The sequence below is a fragment of the Hydra vulgaris genome, chromosome 14 (assembly GCF_038396675.1).
Source record: "Hydra vulgaris chromosome 14, alternate assembly HydraT2T_AEP".
Taxonomy (NCBI): Eukaryota; Metazoa; Cnidaria; class Hydrozoa; order Anthoathecata; family Hydridae; genus Hydra; species Hydra vulgaris.
In genome coordinates this window covers 13,492,501-13,513,407 of record NC_088933.1, presented here as the reverse complement: position 1 = coordinate 13,513,407, position 20,907 = coordinate 13,492,501, and the positions used below count along the sequence as shown (strand labels likewise).

General features: G+C 28.2%; 1 protein-coding gene across 2 annotated transcripts in view; it reads left to right on the top strand.

Moving 5' to 3' along the window:
* Positions 1–493: 493 nt before the first annotated feature.
* The window catches only part of LOC136091207 (ammonium transporter Rh type C-like), a 58,881-nt gene continuing 38,467 nt past the window's right edge, over positions 494–20,907 (top strand). Inside the window, exon 1 of one of the 2 annotated variants that reach the window (XM_065818276.1) lies at positions 494–792. The gene's annotated coding sequence lies outside the window, so the exon portion shown is untranslated. Of the gene's footprint in view, positions 793–19,994 lie in introns of those variants that run through there. The other variant, XM_065818277.1, reaches the window with a different exon arrangement.

The window sequence follows — 20,907 nt, the reverse complement described above, 5'->3', positions numbered from 1 at the left end:
TTGTTCAAACAATTGTTAATTTTAGATCAACAATCCAAGAATTTTAGGCCATTATTTAGGAATATGTTTAAGACCAAAAAGTCAAAGCAATTAAAAAAATCGCAGTATTGACTTAAAAAGGTAATGTCTTAACTAATATAATATATTAGGGGAAATCCTTTTTTAATTGTAAAAATTAAACAAAAAGAGTAAACAATATAAGCTACTATTTTTTTCCTATACAACTAGATTTTTTTATTTTATATATTTACTCAGTTATTATTTTAATATATTTACTCAGTTATTATAAACTTATATAGCGTAAAAAGTTCTCTGCCAAATGAAAAAGTCCTTCCTTGTATTTTACTAATATTTTTTTTTTGACCAATTGTTGTTGCAGAATATTGTTTTAAATAAGGCCTAATTACATTTCAATGCATCAATAATTGCAAGTAATCATTTTACAATGTTGCGCATATTCTATTATAATGATAAAACAATGACAAAATAACTTAATGCTTGTTTTTCTGGTATTTGAAAGCATGTATATTATCAAGTAACAAAGACTTATTTCATTTTTAATAGCATAATAAAGAAGAATTTTGATCTTTTAAAAAACATTTTTATCTCCTTTAACTATTTTTTTGAGCTTTGAGAGGTGTGTTTTGGGATGTTGTAAGTACTTAAGTCGCCACTTTTGTGATCATTTAAAAAAAGTACTGAGCGAAACATATTGATAAATTGCAATAATTTAGAAAAAAGTTTACTGCAATCCTATCGACAAGACAAAAGGCAGAAATTCAAAACTTGTAGGTAAGTGATAATTAAGTTTTAATTTTTGATTATGTAAATTGAGTAATGATTATTGATCCATGTCAAAATCAATACTTTATTTGATTTCACATAACTTTAAACTTTTTTTTATACCAATTAACTTTTATTATTTTATTTCAATAAATATTTAAAACTTTTAAAAGTCATATAACAATTAACTTAGTTTTTATAATTATTATATTTCTTAAAAGTTATATTTATAGCTAAATAGATAACTTTTAAGAATTTTTTTTTTCGCTTTGTTACCTTAAAATACTGATCTTATTGTCGAAACGTTTTACAAGTGCATGACTATAATGTATATATGTAATAATGTATATATAATAATAATGTATTTACATAATGATACGTATAATATATAATAATATGTATAATAATGTACATATAAAACAATAACAAATATAATTAGCAAAGCCTTGAATGACACATATTTTAAATCAAAAACTGTTCCAAACAAAGTTAATTCACAGTTATAATTATAAGTACCTGGTTATATCAACCACAGAGAGAATAAAATTTTTTAATTCGACAAGAAGGGTTCATATTTTTAGGTATATATTTATTTATTAGTTTTAAAGAAAAGAGTTTTTAAAAAAAGTATAATAATAAATTATTTTTCCTCTAGAAGTAACGTCTAGAAACTTGTTAGTATTTATTTTTGATTTTTGCCAACTTGTTTTGAAATAGTAGTTTCTAAAATAAAATAAAATAAAAATACTCGGAATAGAAAAAAACGGTTGCAAATTTCCCAAATAAAAACCATGCTGGGCTGGTTTAATAATATGTTTACCTAAGTATTTTATTTTTACCCAAATAATTTACATTATAGGTAAATAAAAGAATGCTAGATTTATTCCTGCAGTGTCCTCAGATTGTTTTCCTCGATTAAGTTCCTAAATATCACTTGTTTTTCCTTTCAATTCCACAGTTGGAACGATTCTTTTAAAATTACCGCAACGTTTCCTTCTTATGGTTTTTTAGAGCGTGTAAAGTTAAAACTGTATTGTGGGCTGTATAAATCCTATTCATATTAATTTTTTTATTGTATTGTTTTCTAATGGTTAATTCAATTTTCTATTAAATAGTAATATTACATTTATTCATTTAACTCTATTTATATTGACCGATTAAAACTCAAATAGTACCGTAGAATGTTCGTAGGCTAGAATTTAAAATTGTGTTCAACAAATTTTTGATTTTTCAAATTTATTTTGCGTTTAATTTAAAAGATGGAGAGAGAACGTTTTTTAACTTCCTCTTCTGAGATTTTGCGTATAATACTTTATAAATTGCTTTGTAAATTGCATGCAACGATGCAACGTCATTCGCAAAACTACAAACTTAATCTCAGGGTTGTTATCTGTCAAATATGTCTGAGACATATTTTCTGCCGACATAAAATATGTTCCACATATTTTCTATCGACATATTTTGACATAATTTTATGTCTGAATTCTTTTCTGCTGACATAAAATATGTCAGACATATTTTCTGTCGACATATTTTGACATAATTTTATGTCTGAATTATTTTCTGCTGACATAAAATATGTCAGACATATTTTCTGTCAACATATTTTGACATAATTTTATGTCTGAATTATTTTCTGCCGACATAAAATATGTCAGACATATTTTCTGTCGACATATTTTGACCTAATTTTATATTTAAATTATTTGCTGTTTGATATTCTTGAAGAAAAAATCAATCTGACAAATTTATTGCGCATTTTAACTTAATTTACAGAGTTAAGTGAAAATAGTTTGACAAATCTGTTGCTTTTTTGCAATCAGTTATGCTTCATAAAACTTTTACTTTAAACCCTATAAGCAAACATCAGTTGTTTCATAAAGGTCTTTTTCTGCCCTTTTTAGCGATGTATTATTTGATAGTATTGACTAATATTGGCATTTATTGACTTATTTATTGATTATGACTTATTTATTGATTATGACCAATATAGACATTGATAATATTGACTAATATTGACATTTGATAGTATTGACTAATATTGACTAGTATTGAGGCATCATTTGATAGTATTGATTAGTATTGGCGCCTTTCCTTATTAGATTGTAAAAACCATCTCAAGCTGAGTTTTTATTATTGAAAGTGGTTTTTATTAGTATGACTAAACTTAAAATTATTTCTTTGATTAAAATAATATTAAAAAAAAAACTTTTTCAGTTATTTTTAATTATTAGTTGATCCTGAAAAAGATTTCATTATGAAAAATTGAATTCAAAAGATTCTATGAAAAAAACGGTTCACTGAATTTCAAAAAATTCGTGGCAAATTAAATTCATTTAAGCTGAAGAATTTGAAATATTTCACAAAAGTTATATTCAGCTCATTAAATTCATATTAAGAAGACTAACCGGTAATAATTTATAACTAATTACGAATAATATACTTTTAGTTATAATAGTTATGTTTTATTTAACAATAAAATAATTGACAATTGCATTATAACAGCATAATTAACGGCCATAAGCTTACATAAAATGTTTTGAGTGAAATATATATTGGAATAATTATTATTTTCGTTTTCCTTACGATTTAAAGTCAAAAATAGAGAATAATTTATTGAATGAATCAACTATTAGTTAAAAATAACTAAAAATGTTTTTTTTTAAATATTATTTTAATCAAGAGAATAACTTTAAGTTTAGTCATATTAATAAAAACCATTTTCAGTAATAAGAACGTAGCTTGAGATGGTTTTTACATTCTAATAAGGGAAATCGCCAATACTAATCCATACTAATCAATACTATCAAATACTATCAAATACTATCAAATACTATCAAATTCTATCAAATGATGCAACAATACTAGTCGATACTCTTAAATGATACATCGCTAAAAATACTTTGTCAATACTATCAAATGATACATCGCTAAAAAGGGCAGAAAAAGACCTTTATGAAACAAAAGATATTTGATTATAGGATTTAAAATAAAAGTTTTATGAAGCATAACACAGGTCAACAAAAACAAAAAATTTTTCTGGTGCCAAGAAAACAATTTGTTTTTTATGTAGGATTTCTTATCTTGGTTTCAAATATGCAACTCATTTTTTACCATCACGTCAAGTTGTAAAGATATTTGGGTTCAAATTTTTAGAATTTGGGGTAAAGTCCCTAATATTGTCGAAAAAAAAGTTGTTCAAAAGTATGTCAACCTGAGTCTCAAAAGAAGCGTATTTTCATAGAGATTTTAAAGATGTTATTCGTTTGTAATAAAAATAAGTATTTTTTGTATTATTGCTGAAAAACATTTTGTTGACATTTTTTTAAGAGTCTTTAGCATTTTTTCAAATAATTTTTTTGCCAAAAAATTTTTGTGTTTTCTAAAATCTCTATACTATCTTTTTAATACGCTTTTTTTGAGACCCAAGTTGACATACTTTTGAACAACTTTTTTTTTGACAATATTAGGGACTTTACCCCAAATATTAAAGATCTGATTCAGATCTTTAATATTTAATATTGGGTTCAGATCATCTGAACCCAAATACCTTTACAACTTGACGTGATGGTAAAAAATGAGTTGCATATTTGAAATCAAAATGTGAAATGCAATCCAAAAAACAAATTGTTTGCTCAGCACCATAAAAAAATTTTTTTTTTGTTGACCTTCAATTATAATTGATTGCAAAAAGCAACAAATTTGTTAAACTATTTTTACTTAACTCTGTAAATTAAGTTGAAATGCGCAATAAAATTGTTAGATTGATTTTTTCTTCAAGAATATCAAACAGCAAGTAATTCAGATATAAAATTATGTCAAAATATGTCCATAGAAAGTATATCTTACATATTTTATGTCAGCAGAAAATAATTCAGACATAAAAATATGTCAAAATATGTCGATAGAAAATATGTCTGACATATTTTATGTCAGCAGAAAATAATTCAGACATAAAATTATGTCAAAATATGTCGACAGAAAATATGTCTGACATATTTTATGTCAGCAGAAAATAATTCAGACATAAAATTATGTCAAAATATGTCGACAGAAAATATGTCTGACATATTTTATGTCAGCAGAAAATAATTCAGACATAAAAATATGTCAAAATATGTCGACAGAAAATATGTCTGACATATTTTATGTCAGCAGAAAATAATTCAGACATAAAATTATGTCAAAATATGTCGACAGAAAATATGTCTGACATATTTTATGTCAGCAGAAAATAATTCAGACATAAAATTATGTCAAAATATGTCGACAGAAAATATGTCTGACATATTTTATGTCAGCAGAAAATAATTCAGACATAAAATTATGTCAAAATATGTCAATCGAAAATATGTGGGACATATTTTATGTCGGCAGAAAATATGTTTGAAAATATGTCGACAGATCTGCCAGACATATTATATCGTAACAACTCTGCTTAATCTTACAAAGTAGCTGCATTCAACGGAATTTTTCTACCATAGTTACTATAGAATTATCAGATTTATGCAATTAACAAACAATGTTTATATTGTTTATCATTATTGTAATACTTAATAAGGGCGGATCCAGACCATCAAGTAAAGGGTGGCAATTTTTAAGTATTTTAATTTGGTGGATCTTAAACAATCTAGGAAGGAAGGGAAGGGGACGACTTATTGATTCGCTGAACCCATACTACCTAGTAAAGTAGGGAAGGGTTTTATGATTTGTGTGCAGAAAAGGCCACAAATCATAAAACTTTTTCAGTTAACTTTTTTAGAATATTAGTCTCTATGCAACTATGAAATTACGTCGTATTTTTCATCATTCCGATTTTTTTTCTTGCTCTACACAATTTTACGCCTCCTTGATTTACTTCAGCTTTCAAACAACATTCTTTGTCAAATATATACATTTACATAATAAGATTCTTTCCAAAATATCTAATGGTGGTGGAGTGGGGAATTCCCTAAACCCCCATCATCCTCAGCATCTGCCCATGTATACTAACATAAAGTATTATAATGATTACACGTCATTGTATTCTGGACTTTTTATGATTTAAAAAAATGCTTAACTCATTAGCGAAATGGAATTTTTAACGTCATAAAATATTTTTAACATGGGTTTCGCATTTATTGATATTTTTTTCAACTATCGCAATTTACTAAATTACCGCTAAACTGGCTTCATTAACTTAAAATAAGCTAGAGTAATTAACACAATCGATACAGAAATATTATAAGGAAATAATGTCTTTGTGTTTATTTTGTTTCCGATTTTTTTCAAATATAAAACAATTTATTGATTTTTTATCATTTGAAACAACATGTAGGGTGATCAGAAGTGGAATGCGGGAGAAATGAAACAGCCTGAAATTTCTAATTAGGAGTGGTGCCTAAATACTGTTATCTAATGTAAACAATTTTTAAAACAAAGATTTATTCTTAAAAACTTGTTTGGTTCAGTTAATACATCAAGTAAAAAAGATATTACCCTAATAAAGTTTCTAATAAAGTAGAAAAAAAAATGGAATAAAAGCCTTATTTAAACTAGAAATATTTCCGGCGAAAAAATATTTTTTTTTATCAAAAAACTTATAATAACAATCGGGCTAAAATTCAAAAAATAAAAAATAAAAAGGCGAATCCTTAAAAACTGCTGGCTGCTTTCTGAAAAAATCCCTGAAACTAGAATTGTTAACCGGCAGATTTTGTAAATTTCTGGGGGAAAATGCTTTTGAAAGGATATCGATAACAAGGAATACATTTTTTTCCTACGAATTAAACAAAAATTTTTAAATCTTTGTTCATTTTGCAAGTGCTCATTCAAAACTATAGCATTTCGTGAGTGGATTTCAAAATAAGGCTTTTTGCTACTAAAGAAATTAGCGCATTTGGAAGTAGCACTTGCGAAACAAGCGCTTTTGCTAAACACATTATTGAAGTCCATTAACAGAATTTGTTCACTAAATGGATAAAATTGTAAAAATTAATATATTTATGTACCAAAATAATCGTAATGAAATGTTTTCTTCAGTAGAAGTATTATCAAATTAAATTTTTTTTTTTTGAAACAAAATAAAAATCATCTCAAAAAGAATTTTTTTTGCAATAGTAATTCGCGAAAAAGTCACTTAAGAAAAACTTATAAAACAGCCGATTACATTCTGCTAGTCGTCTGAGTATTTTTATAAATTTAAATATTTAAGAATATATATATATATATATATATATACATATATATATATATATATATATATATATATATATATATATATATATATATATATATATATATATATATATATATACATATATATATATATATATATATATATATATATATATATATATATATATATATATATATATATATATATATATATACATATATATATATATATATATATATATATATATATATATAAAATATCTTTATAGTTATTTAAATATTATCAAATAAACAAGTTTTTAGCTTAATGTAAATTGTCTTGCCTAACGCAAAGTCGCTTTTTGCGTTCGTGCGTTATGGCTAACGCTTTATCACAAGGCCTGCTGCTAGCAATGTATGATTTATATTTTAATATTATAGATTCTGTCGTGATGGAGGAAATAGTTAAAGATAAGAAAATATTTACGAATATTATTTAAACGAGAGTATTGTATTCCAATTTTAGGGGCCGATTTCGAAATTTAAGGGCCTTTTTTCAAATTTATGGACTTCTTTTTTTAGTAAGATTTTGGGGCCCTAATGGCAGATTTGGGGAAGGGGCTCAAACCCACTAGCCACAACACTGAGCTATGGTTGACTCTTGCATAATTTAAATTCAAAATGAAATTTAAATAAAAGGGTTCAGTATATAAATATAAAAAAGTATGCATTACTTTGTGCTTTATGTACTGGCGTATTAAATAACTCAGATTGCAAGTGGAATATTTTAGAATGTTGCCTGTAAATCTTCTAAAAAAAGTCTTTCTATACTTTTTTTATGGTTAGTAATAATTTTTTTTTTTCGCCTTAGCTTTTTTTTTTATTCTTGACATCAGTACGACGCAATCGCTAAAGCAATTTTTGCTAGACTAACTTAAGTAAGGCTAAATTAACTATTGCTAGGTTACCATTATTTTTAACAGTTTCAATATTTTTATTAAAACCTGACAAAAGATTGAGCATAATACTAGCATTTAATGGGTAAACACCATATTTTTTCAAAGCAGCTATTAAAATTACTGCTTGCCTCTTGATCTGATGAATAAATATAAGTATACTTTTATACTTGATCTGATGAATAAATATAAGTATACAATTTATTCTTTGTATTTGTCTACTAGTTGTACTGAACATGAAGTTTTTGATTTATTAAGTATTTTCCTCCAATATGATTTAAGGTTCATAAAATTCATTGTCAAGTGGTTGCAATAAATGGGTAGAGTTTGCAATTTAGCAAAAAAAAAACAGCATACAAAAATGAAGGCTTAGGTTATCACCAATATAAACTTTAATTCCTGAATGATTTTTTACAAATCTGACAAAAAACGGTCTCAAACCAGTCAGAAAAGCAAATTGGAAAAAAAAATTCTATCGAAAGGATATTGATAACTAGAAATTAATTTTTTTTGTAAAGAAATAAAAAAAAAAAATATTTAAAATTGACAATGTTCATTTCTCAAGTTTTCATAGGACATTTTCATAGGACACAAAGCATTTTAAAAGTTGAATTTTTTTTATTTCAAAATAAAATTTTTTTGCTACCTAGCAGTTAGCGCTTTCGTAAGTAGCACTTGTGAAACGAGCGTTTTCGCTAAACAACATTTTGAAGTCCTTTAATTTTTTAAAATTTTTATGATAAATGGATAGAATTGTAAAAACAAAACATCTTAGGCCGGGTGAATAAAAATGAGCTATTGCCTTTACTCAGTAATTGGTCTGCTTTACGTGAATAAAAACTTTAGCAGAATTACTCAAATTTTTATTCAAGTAAACTTTAGCAATATACTCAGTAATTGCTCAGCTTTACGAGAATGAAAACTTAAGTAAAATTGCTGAAGTTTTTTTATTCACATAAAGCTGACCAATTAATGAGTAAAAGCAATTGCTCATTTTTATTCATCCGGCCTCTTATATACCAAAATGTTGTAATAAAATGTTTTACCTTTATGAAACAAAGATAAAAAATAAAAATAATGTCAAAATGAATTCTTTTGCAACAGTAACTCGCGGAACAATCACTTTCGGAAAAACACTTATGAAACACGTCATTATAGATGCATTAAACTATGTTTTATGAACCAAAAATGTTTAAATAACCATGTAAATAAGTGCTACTTATTTATTGATATTTGTAAGTGTCACACTCAAATTTTTTTAAATAAATGCACACTCAAATTTTTATAAATAAATAACGGTATTCATAATATATACAGTAGAATCCCGTTAACTTGGACCCTGGATAAGTCGTACTTTTACTTTTTTTTTTTTTGAGGACTGATCAATCTAACAGAGACTGTTTTGACGTGCCTTTTGCCTTCTAATGTTCCGTAACTTCTTGGAAGTAGACAGGTATAGAGGACGCTCATGCTGATTGCAAATCCAATTTTGTTCATCTCGGATGTCAAGTCGGTCAAATTTTCAATTCCCCTTTAATTCTCTATACTTACCAAAAGCTTCGCTTAACTCGGACATTCGCTAAGTCGGACAAAACATATATACCCGTTCAGAGTCCGAGTTAACGGGATTATACTGTACCTCGAAAATGTCATTTAACCAATTAGAATTAAATAACATAAGTAACATGAATGAGGCTAACATTTCCGGGTTTGGAAAACGGGAGAAGAAAAAAAAAATTATATTTATGGCAACTAAATCATATATATGGGATCGTGCAGATGTGTCTATTTATTATTTATTATAAACTTGTAATATGTCAGAATTGCAAAGAAAATTTCCTGCAGAAAATAGTAAATAGAAAATAAAATAGTATGGCGATTCAACAGGCAACATTGGAACTTTGGAAGTTAAAATCTATTCATAAAATATTTAGACCATCAAGTAGCAATATCAAAAGACTAGAATTAGATGTGCTTCACAATTTAGGTTTGGAAGAAAATGAAGAAGTGGAAGGGAATGACAACAGCTGTATTAATAAAAGTTTTATTTTAAAAGGCAAGATAAGATCTTTAACTGAAAAATTGCATGATTTCATGCTCAATTATACCAATGCGTTTTCACATTGTAAATCACCACTCATTCATTTAATTTGTTTAAAGCTTAAATCAAAATTATAAAAATGTCTCAATGGAAAACAATATTACATCCCAGCGGACACGGGACGTAAAAAAACGTCTTTTGAACGTTCAAAAGACGTCTTTTTTAGGATCCCTGCCTTTTACTAGAGATATCTGACGAAATAATTTAATTTTTTATTAGAAAATATTGATAATTATGTCGGTTTTGTTCAAATTGATAAATATAAATAATACACAAATCTTTATGTTTTTTAATTATTATTTGCATATCTTTAATTTTTTAACTATTAATTATCTTTAATTTAATAAACGTCATCTTATTATATTTAGATTTTAATTTTTTGAATTTAACTGTTAAAATGTTAGCAACTCTTTACCAGTTAGAACCTCTTAAAAAGAAAGACGAAGGAAGTCTGTGTGGATAAAAATAAACAAAAACGAAATAGCTTAAAATAGTATCAGCGAAGAAAATTTGAAACAAGTGTAAAACGTAGAGTTGAAAAATGTAGAGTTCTTAATTTATAATGAACTTTCCTTTAAGTTAAATTGAGTTTAATTTAAATTTTTTCTTAACAAATTGCCATCAACTGTATATTTTGTCTATATATATATATATATATATATATATATATATATATATATATATATATATATATATATATATATATATATATATATATATATATATATATATATATATATATATATATATATATATATATATATATATATATATATACATATATATATATATATATATATATATATATATATATATATATATATATATATATATATATATATATATATATATATATTTATACATGATGTCAGTTTTTGTGTACTCCCCCACCCCCCCTAAAAAACAATAAAAATGCTTAAAAATCATTGATTTTTATTCTGACTAAATTATACATTTATATAATAGTAGATCTCACCAAATTATGTTATATAATAGTCGATATCTCATTAAATGATCAACTAAGCAAATAGTATTATATATCTTTAATATAATCTTCCCATGGGTTGTTGAAGTGATCATCGATTGAAACAATAGGTAGTGAATGCTCTGTGCTCCAAAAGGATATCATATTCTTGAGGTACAATCAATTTTGTTGCGTCAACTTCATTTTTATCTAACCGTTCAGCAGTTTCCAAACTCTTCTGCAAGGCAAAGCTTTTAATTAGAGGGAGTGTTATAGCAGAAGAATGGATAGAAGTGTGCTTTTTCAACATAGCTTGAGAGGCAAAAAAGATTTTGCACTTTTTACAGATTCTATCAGCTAGGCTAAACTGAGTTGAAGGACAAAACGCATCAAACGGCAAAATTGAAAATCCTTTGGCATTACGAGGAAGAATACTTTCAATGTTTGATGCGATGAGCATAACGACGGATGGTGGAAACAATTCTTTTGCTCCTTCTGAGACATCTACTGCTTTGAGCCCGTCTCTCGTTTGGTTGACAGGGACAGGTGGCGGAAGAAGTCTTGTTCTAATTAGAGTAAAGTAAGAGCTTCTAATAGTCCGACAACAAGAACGATTTTTACATTTCACAAATTGAGTAAAATATTGACTTGTACGAAGAAGATCGGCAATCCAATGTTGATCTTGTAATAAAAGGCTCCTTGACTCTAGCTCTGAATGTCTGGATCAATATACTCTGCAATGGTTGGATAACCGTCAATTTGTAGGTCAGACCAAATATCAGCCAAAGCCTGTTCAGCAAAACCAAAGTTCTGTTATTCTAAATTTTTATCTATAGTCCTGCCTGATTTAAAAAGATATGTTGGTTAATTTAGGTTAAAAATTATAATAATATTTTTACAAATTAACTTTTGTCAATGTAATTACCTTGAGAATCAAGATGAGTTCCGCAATGTTCGTGCGGAAGAATCACGCTAGACAATTCTTTACTTAGAGGTGCCATTCGTCGCTCAGCTCTGTTGAATGCACTGCGGCCTGGATGATGTTTGTCATGATGAAAAGGGCGTCAAGGTTATTCTTCAAGAAATGGTGAATCCCGATTTCAATTACTTTCTGGTATCTGGGATTTTCGTCGGGTCCTCCATCGACGCTAAACACAAAGATAGGCTTAACCATATTAGTTTGAGGATCTCTGGTAATAGAGTCGAATTCTTTGATATCCAAGAGCCGCTGAAAGTCTAATCTATGAGCGAAAGCGGTCGAGGATGCGTGTTTTCCTGATCCAACAACAATATAGGTAGGTCCAGAATAAGTAACAGCATCTGTTTTTCCGAGACCATCTTTTTTGATCGTAATTCCAGCGTATACAGATGGTATAAGCTTGTGTTTAGTAGCCATGACCCAGTCGTGGTCCGGGAGAGTTACCCGGTACTCCAAATGCCTCAACAACGGCGTCTGTTTTTTGGCTGCTGTGATTCCAATTGGCACTCTAGCCTTGTCGTCTTGGCTAATGAAACAAACTTCATTTAGCCCTAAAATAGAACAAGTTTCTTCCACATATTTTATAGTTGAACTGCAAAAGGGTGCAGTTTTAAATGAGATTCATTCTGAGGACTGATCAATCTAACAGGGACTGTTTTGACGTGCCTTTTGCCTTCTAATGTTCCGTAACTTCTTTGAAGTAGACGAATTCTTGTCAAATTCAAGTGGAGTATACGTGGGGGCAGACTGTTTTGGAGTATTGACCCAAAATGATAATTGCTTGCTCTTGAACTTCATTGCCTTTTCATTAAATAAATTAATTAAATACATTACTCTTGATTCAACATCTTTATGCACCAGTTTCTCTTCTTTTAATGAATTCCATATACTATGGACCTCTATCAGGGTATTAACCTTTTTTTTTCGGGATGAGCATTTCCATACGAGACCATCAATAAGATAAGTAATGCGGTTTTATCCATATTTTAGTATTGATTTATTAGTATTGTTTACATCACAATCAGAATAATGATTTTGCTTATCGTTAGCGCAAGCTTTTTAAAAGAGTTTCTTCAACCCGCTAGGGAGAAGTTAGCGTTTTCGAATTTTTAATAGACTTTATGTGTTTGCATTGCATCACGTTTTACAATCAACTAGAGAGCAATTAGAGTTTCGTATTTGAAATAACGACAATTTAATTTCAAAAAATGACAAATTTATGAGTTTACTTTTATGAGTTTACTTTGAACCACATTTTCTAATCCGCTAGGGAGCGAATAACGATTGTGAATTTTATATACAAAGAGTTAATATTTCTAACATAATTTGATTCGCAGTCAAATAAAACGATAGTAATTTTTATTTTACGTTAGTAGTTGCTACCTATTTAATGTGTCTGGGAAACTTATTATATTAATTTATAATATTATATTATAAACAATTTAATAAAATATAATATCAAATTCCCCGCATTTAATATTAATTTCCCCACTAACAAAACATCATTTCTATACCATTTAGTAGATGTAAATACCGTTAAAATCTGTTCATTAAAACTAAAAAAATAATTTAAATTGACATCATTTTGGCTACAACACCCCATTGTCAATTAGTGTCAAACTTTCCAGCACTCCCTCCCCCCTCCCAATCCCTCCCCCCTCCCCTATATTTACTGACATCATTTATGGATGACCCGTAAAGTGTAATAAGAACGATTCATAAAATCTAAAGAAACGGCAATAAAACAAATTATTTTTTATTTTAAGTTCCCAATGAAATACAATATAATTAAAAAAATATTTTTTTAAATCTCTTATGGGAATAATTCCATAACAAAAATGGCTACTTTCTTTACAATTAAGTTACTTTGAAAATATAATTATTTTCCTTTACAACTCTCATTATATTTTCCCTATTAAATATTTAGACGTTGATGTTATGACACTCAAATAATTTTTTTCCAGTAAAAAAATCCCTTTTCATTTATAGTCCTATTTAATTTGGTCTTGCAATCAAGTTGTTTGCAAATTAAAAAACAAACAAAACAACAACAAAAAACGAACAAAGAAACTATATAATTAGAGTACAAAGTAGCATACCCGGGTAGCATACGTTTTAATAAACATTTGTAAAAACAGTGCTTATATTTAAAAATTAAAACAAGGCCTTCTATAATTGAAATCACATTTATCTTTCATCATTGACATCACATTAGTTGTACATTGATATATGTTTTGCTTGAAATAGATATAAAAAGATTTTTTTTTTCTTCATTAAATTTTAAACAATATTTCGTTATAAATTATAAAGTTTACAAGATAAGACTTGAAAAGTAAATAACTATAATAAAACAACAAAAAAACATCGTTGATAAAAAAAATCATAGAAGACCGTAAGGTTCTGTCGTCAAGAACCCCTAACATAAACGTAATAATTTCTCGTAATGTTGCAAAAAAATAAACAAGGCAACTACATTTTTTTTTCCTTTTTATTTACTGAAAAGTCCGTTGTAAATATATAGGGATGTGACTTATTGGTAAATTTTTGGTATCTCCAGTTTCCAATATAAAAAACTTTGGTTTGAAAGTAACTGAAAAGTTATTGGTTTTATATAATTTTTGAAAAAGGTCACCCACCATGACCCTTGATTACACACTGGCTCCTATATATCAGTAAATTTTTAGTATAAGTTGCGTATGTTGAGCATGTTAACAGTGTATTGTTTTTTTTGCATCCGAAATATTATAATATTTATATTTATTTTTGCAGATTATCAAAAATTAATATTTCCTTTTAAAAAATATAAATACATAGTTTATAAAAAAAATTTATATCAAAAATTGCGTTATTTTCAACACACCCAATCATCTCATCTTAGGAAACCAGTTTCTTAGGATGAGCTTTTTTAAACTGTTTTCCTAAGAAAAAATAATCACAAAAAAAAATTAAATTAAATTGTATCTTCAAGGAAAATGTTTAATAAAAAAGTAATTATCTCAACCATAAAAAAAAAAACAATAACAAATCTTTAAAAAAGTTAACGATACTATGTTTTGAAAAAACTTTTGCTCTGGAAATAAAAAAATAAAGCTCCGCGGAGAATAACTTTAGAAAAACGCGCTTTTTCTAATAAAAAGCTGCATCTCATCTTGAGCGTCTAAAATCGTATCTTCTAAAGCAACTTCACCAAGTACTTTAATTTAAATTAACCATGAGCGAGATCTCGTCTCGTGGTTAATTTAAAATGGTGTACTTTCGACTTAATTTCATTAGTTTGCCAGCGGAATTCAACTTGACACATATTGTTCATATTGAAAAGGAATATTCTTGCCTCATTTCAACAGTCAAAATGTCACCAAGAAAAAACAAAATCTGGAGATATTTTCAAAAAACAAGTGACGGTGCTGAATGCAAGGCGTGCAAAAAGTCTTTGACAACAAAAGATGGAAACACAAGCGGACTTCATCGTCACCTCGAAAAAAAACACAGCCAAAATTACGTTGAGTATTCTGAAAAAACTGACGACTCTCTTCTTCCTCCTCCTAAGAAGAAACAACGAACCATGGTCGAAATGCTTGAAACAAAGTCCAAATATGACAAAGAAAATTCCATTCAAAAACAGTTTGACTCTGCAATACTGGATTACTTTTGCACTGATCTGGCATCCTTTTCAGCAGTCGAAGGAAGAAGTTTCAAGAAATTGTTTGACATTGCAAACCCTAAACTGAGCGTTCATCACAGAACAAGACATTCAAGGAAGCTTTCAATTCGGTCAAGAGAAGTTCAAGCTGGAATGAAGAGCATAATAACGGAGAATACGCCAAATCTAAAAAGTGCATCATTTACTTCTGACCTTTGGACTTCTAGAGCTCAGGACAGCTACATCTCTTGGACTTTTCATGCTATTGACGAAAATTGGAGACTACATCACTGGACACCCCATGTTCAACAGTTCCCAGGCAAACACATAGGTATCTTAATTGAAGGAAAGCTGGATTCTTTCTTAGAAGAACTAAATTTGCCTGCTGATTTGCCAATGTACTGCGTGAACGACCAGGCAAGAAACTTGCAGTCAAATTGTCAAAGCGCCTTGACCAATACTTGTGCAACAATCATATTTTGCAATGTGCAGTTCGAGACTCATTTGGAATGACTGCTGGAATGGATGATGCGTTGCAAACATGTAAAGATTTGGCTTCTTAAACTCACCAGTCAACAGTTGCAGCTGAGTTGCTTGAATCAGAATCAGACGCTCAAGGAATCAATTTTAGACAGTTACGCCAATCTGTTGATACAAGATGGAATAGTGAACTGGATTGCATGGCTTCTGTCCTACATCTAAAGAGTGCAATTATCAGCTTATGTGCAAATGAAGATATTTTTTCTTCAAAGACCATCAGTGCATCACAGTTGAAACCAATCGAGGGAGCAGTAGAAATTTTGGCACCACTTAAAGAAGCTACAGAAACGTTGTCGGCTGAGTCTATTCCAACAATTAACAATGTCGCCGATTCTCTTTATTTAATCCATGACAAAATTTATCAATTTATTGAGACAGATGGAAAAAATGGCTACGGTGTCTTGTATGCAAAAACTTGAAAAGCTGCATTGAGAAAAGATTTCCTCTTTGTCACACTGAAAACTTATTGAGTGCTGCAGCAAACTAATTAAATCCTGCTTTAAAGGGACTTCACTTGAAGCTCTTCAAAAAATTTCAAACAACAAAAGAATGGTTAGTCTCATAGGTTAAGGATAATGTTAAGTGCCAACCTGTTGCCAGAGTCCATTTAGCAGATTTGTCCCCTAATTCAAAACTGAAGCGCAAGTTAAACGTCAGACTTGAAACGCAAGAGCCAACATCTGAACTGAATCCTATTTTGAGCGAAATGTGCCAGTATGAATATCTCCCTGATGCCAAAAAAGACTTTCCGATTCTTGATTGGTGGAAATTGCATTCAAATACATTGCCAGAACTTTCTTCATTAGCTAGACAAATTTTAGCTATTCCAGCAAGTTCAACTAAATCAGAGAGAGTTTTTAGCTCAGGTGGAAATGTCGTCCGATCATCCAGACACAACTTACACCCAGAAAAAGTAGAACAAATCATCTTAATCAGAGAAAACATTGTCTTGTTGGAAAAGTTTGGCAAAAAAGTTCTGAATTAATATTTGAAAAAGTTGTTTACATTTGACAAATGTCATTTGTGTCTATTTGTCAAAACCATGTTTACATTTTTTATATTTTACTTGGATTTTAATAAATTTGTTTTCAAAAATAGTTAAATGTCTCGTCTCGTTCTCGGTCTCAGGAGAAGCACTAACTTCTCGTCTCGGTCTCGTCTCGGTTTGAAAAAACCTAGTCTCGCTCATGGTTAATTTAAATAGCATGACAACAGCTTATGTATTATCTCATATAACCGATGGAATTAGCAGTTGATAAGCATAAATATTGAGGATGTTATAAATTTTTGATGATCTTGTTTTGTTCTGACGTAATTACAAAATACTGAAGAATAAAAAATTATAACGGGGATAGTAAATTTTTTTTAACAGTAAAACAATCAAAAAATATTAACTATACAACCAATAAATTAAAATAAATAACACCGTCGAACTTGTATGAATATCCTTAACCAAAAAAGTACGCGAAAAAATCATTAGTCTACCCGTAAAAGAGGTTATACCATCTTAGGAACCTGCTCATCTTACGCCACCTTTCCCAACCTGGGTCTCAAAAGAACCAGAATTTTTTAATGATTTCAAAACTCATAATCTTTTCTATTGAAACATTTAAAAAAAAAAAATTGCAAACAAAAATGTCATAAAAAACGATCTTTTCAATTTTCAGTTAAAATTTTTTAATAAAAATATTTGAAACCATTATTATTTCTGAAATCCCTATAAAATTCTGGTTCTTTTGATACCCAGGTTGATATATATGAGCCAGTGTGTAGTCAAGGGTCATGGTGGGTGACTTTTTTTAAAAATTAAATAAAACCAATGACTTTTCAGTTAGTTTCAAACCAGAGCTCATCTGTTTTTTATATTGGAAACTGGAGGAATCAAAAAGCCACATCCCTAATATAGATCTGTTATATATACTGAATATTCACACAAAAAATTGCATTAAACTTTTTGTTTATATATAAATTTATAAAAATTCTTTGAATAATAAAGGTTAAAAGAGGGATTTACAAAAAAAAATTTAAAAGTATAATAATATATTATTAATTGTAAAAATTAACTTTTTAAGCTTTTGTTTATATGAGTTGTAGTTACATTATTAATTTTTTATAGCGGATAACGGGGCAAAAATGGCGAACGGGCAGATGGCATTTCGTATATCATTTAAAAAAAAAATTATATACGAAATGCCATCTGCCCTTAAAATTTATCTATTTAAAAATGGTTGGAAACGAAACCGTGTTTATATCTTGTATTTTAAGACACCAATTTCTTTTTTACAAATATTGTTAACGTAATTTTACACGCATGTTTCTTTTTTGCGCTTAAAAAAGTCTCAGTTTCGGTTATTGTTAATTGAGGGTGTCCTTTGGGATTAAGATTTTAAGGTATATTTTTTTACGACTCGATTTTGTTTTGCATTACTTTAGTAGTAGAGTAATAGGTGGTTTTCAAAGTAAAATAGTTAGTAGTTTTGAAATTTATAAAATCACGGAAAGAAAACGCATAATAAACAGAACTGTTAACAAAGCCAAAATAGCAAGGCCAAAGTGAAAGCCAAGGCCACATATTACAAGGCCAAGACCAAGAATAAGGCCACAAGTTTCAAGGCAAATGACAAGGCAAAGGATCAGACATACGAGGTCTACATTATCAATCCAAACTAAAATCTAAATGTCATCTATACAAACACATTGTAAATATGATAGTAATGAACTTTTGATATATAGCAAGTATTTAAGACGGTCTCTAAATCATTGGGTTCTGGGAATCGACTGTCCCTTTATTGGAGCAGCCCTTCTCTTATATTGTTTTGCTCCATTATTATTTAAATGATATTATATTAAAAAATAGAAAGCAAATATAAATTACTTTAATACTTTAATTACTATTTATTTCAAAAAAATAAATTATTCTTATACTTTAGAAAATAGACTTTAGAAAATATATTTTTCGTTTTAGTTGACAGTCAAGTTATTTAATAGTCGTAACAACACTAAAAATAATACTAAATATAAAGTAGCAGGGAAGCGTCTTAAACGACTGAGGAAAAAAAAAATTGGAAGGGGTAGGTGCAAATTGCAACAAAAAAACTGTCTTATAAAAAAAAGCTTTCCTAAGCACTGCTTCTACTGTTAAGAATGCTAAAAAAGTTTTATTGTTAGAAGACATATTGCTTGCGCCCCTTCTCTTCTTAGCTCCCTTCCATCTACTTTAAATAAGTTAGCTACGGTCATGACAAAACACTGTTCTGGCGAAGCGCAAAGTTTAAAAAAAACGTGAAGCAGAATTTTAGCACTAAAATCTGTGTTATTCTTGGGCTTTTCACAACAGAATGACATAAGCTGTTGATAAAGTTGCTCTGACGTAAAACAAAAACAATCGCATTGTCAGTCATGTTGAATGAGGTGATAACATTGCGAAGATTAAGAGGAAATCCTTAAAGAATTTTTGATAATTAAGAATGTTATAAGAAAATCATTATGAAGACGTACCAAAAAAACAAATCAATTTTTATACTAGTAAAGAAATATGTAATAATATTTACGTCATGCATTAATTACGGCATAGTTACTTTTTGAATTAAAAACTGATTTTCAAAAGGCTGTTGTTTAGTTAGAAAGGAGAGAAGAGAAAATTGTAGATATAGAGACTTTTTTGGTTATAAAAGAGTTTAGAGATCACGCGAAGAAGTGGATATAAAAGAACCAAGAAGTTGTTAAGAATTGATAATAAAAATGCTAAAAACCTGTTGTGTTTAAAATTGTTTAAACACTAACATAATGTAAAGAAATGTAATGATTTATCTTATTAAGATAAAGATATTAGGATTAAGATTCTTAATCACTTCCTTACTTTTTTAAACTTTTTTGCGTAATTTACCCGCCACACTGTTTGTAATAAAGTATAGATAATTTTTATGCAAAATTTATGTCGTTTATTTTTTATTATTTCTAAATTTTCACATGCCTTTAAACGTACATACAGTGATATCACAAAATATCAATTCAAGAATGCTTAAAACATTTACCAAAAAAGTTACTTACTAATTAACCATAAATTATTATTTACTGAAGCTTAATTAGGTACTTAGAAATAAAAAGCAGCGTAAAAAATGTTTACATTGTTATTAAAATTAGAATAGAAAAAAAAAAAAAAATGGAAACGATTTTTTAAAAGGTTTTTTTAGTTTTTACGTTTTCATAAAAATTCACAGCTTCTACTATTTTGAATGGGGTGATAACAATACAACCACGTGACAATTTGTGTTTTTTTTTAAGATTAAATTTATTATAGTTTACGCGTAAAATATGGCTATTTACCCTCTAATCATTGCAAGACACAAATACTATTAAGTGAAATCCAATTAAGCGATTTACCAAATGCAAAGAATTACAAATTTATAGCTGAATTACAAATTTATAGCTGAATTACAAATTTATAGCTGTTTTCTCTGCTATGTCAAAAGTATTTGAAATCATTTTATCTTCAGAAAGTGAATATCCACAATAATGATTAAAAAGTTTATTACCACCTCGGCTTCAAACAAAAACACTCAGCAACAACATACACAAATTATTTGAATAAAACTGTTTGTTATTATATATCTAGAGGAATTATTTGGCAGTGTTTTATTGATGGTTATTTTTTTTTATTACAAGATTTTTCCAAATCTCACAATAAAAAAACTTACAAAGTCTTTCCATATGTGGGTAACTTACACTGATGATATAGTAATACAAACACCTTGGTTTTCTCTTTAAATTTTTTGTAAATTTATGAACAAGGAATCTATATTAACAGGA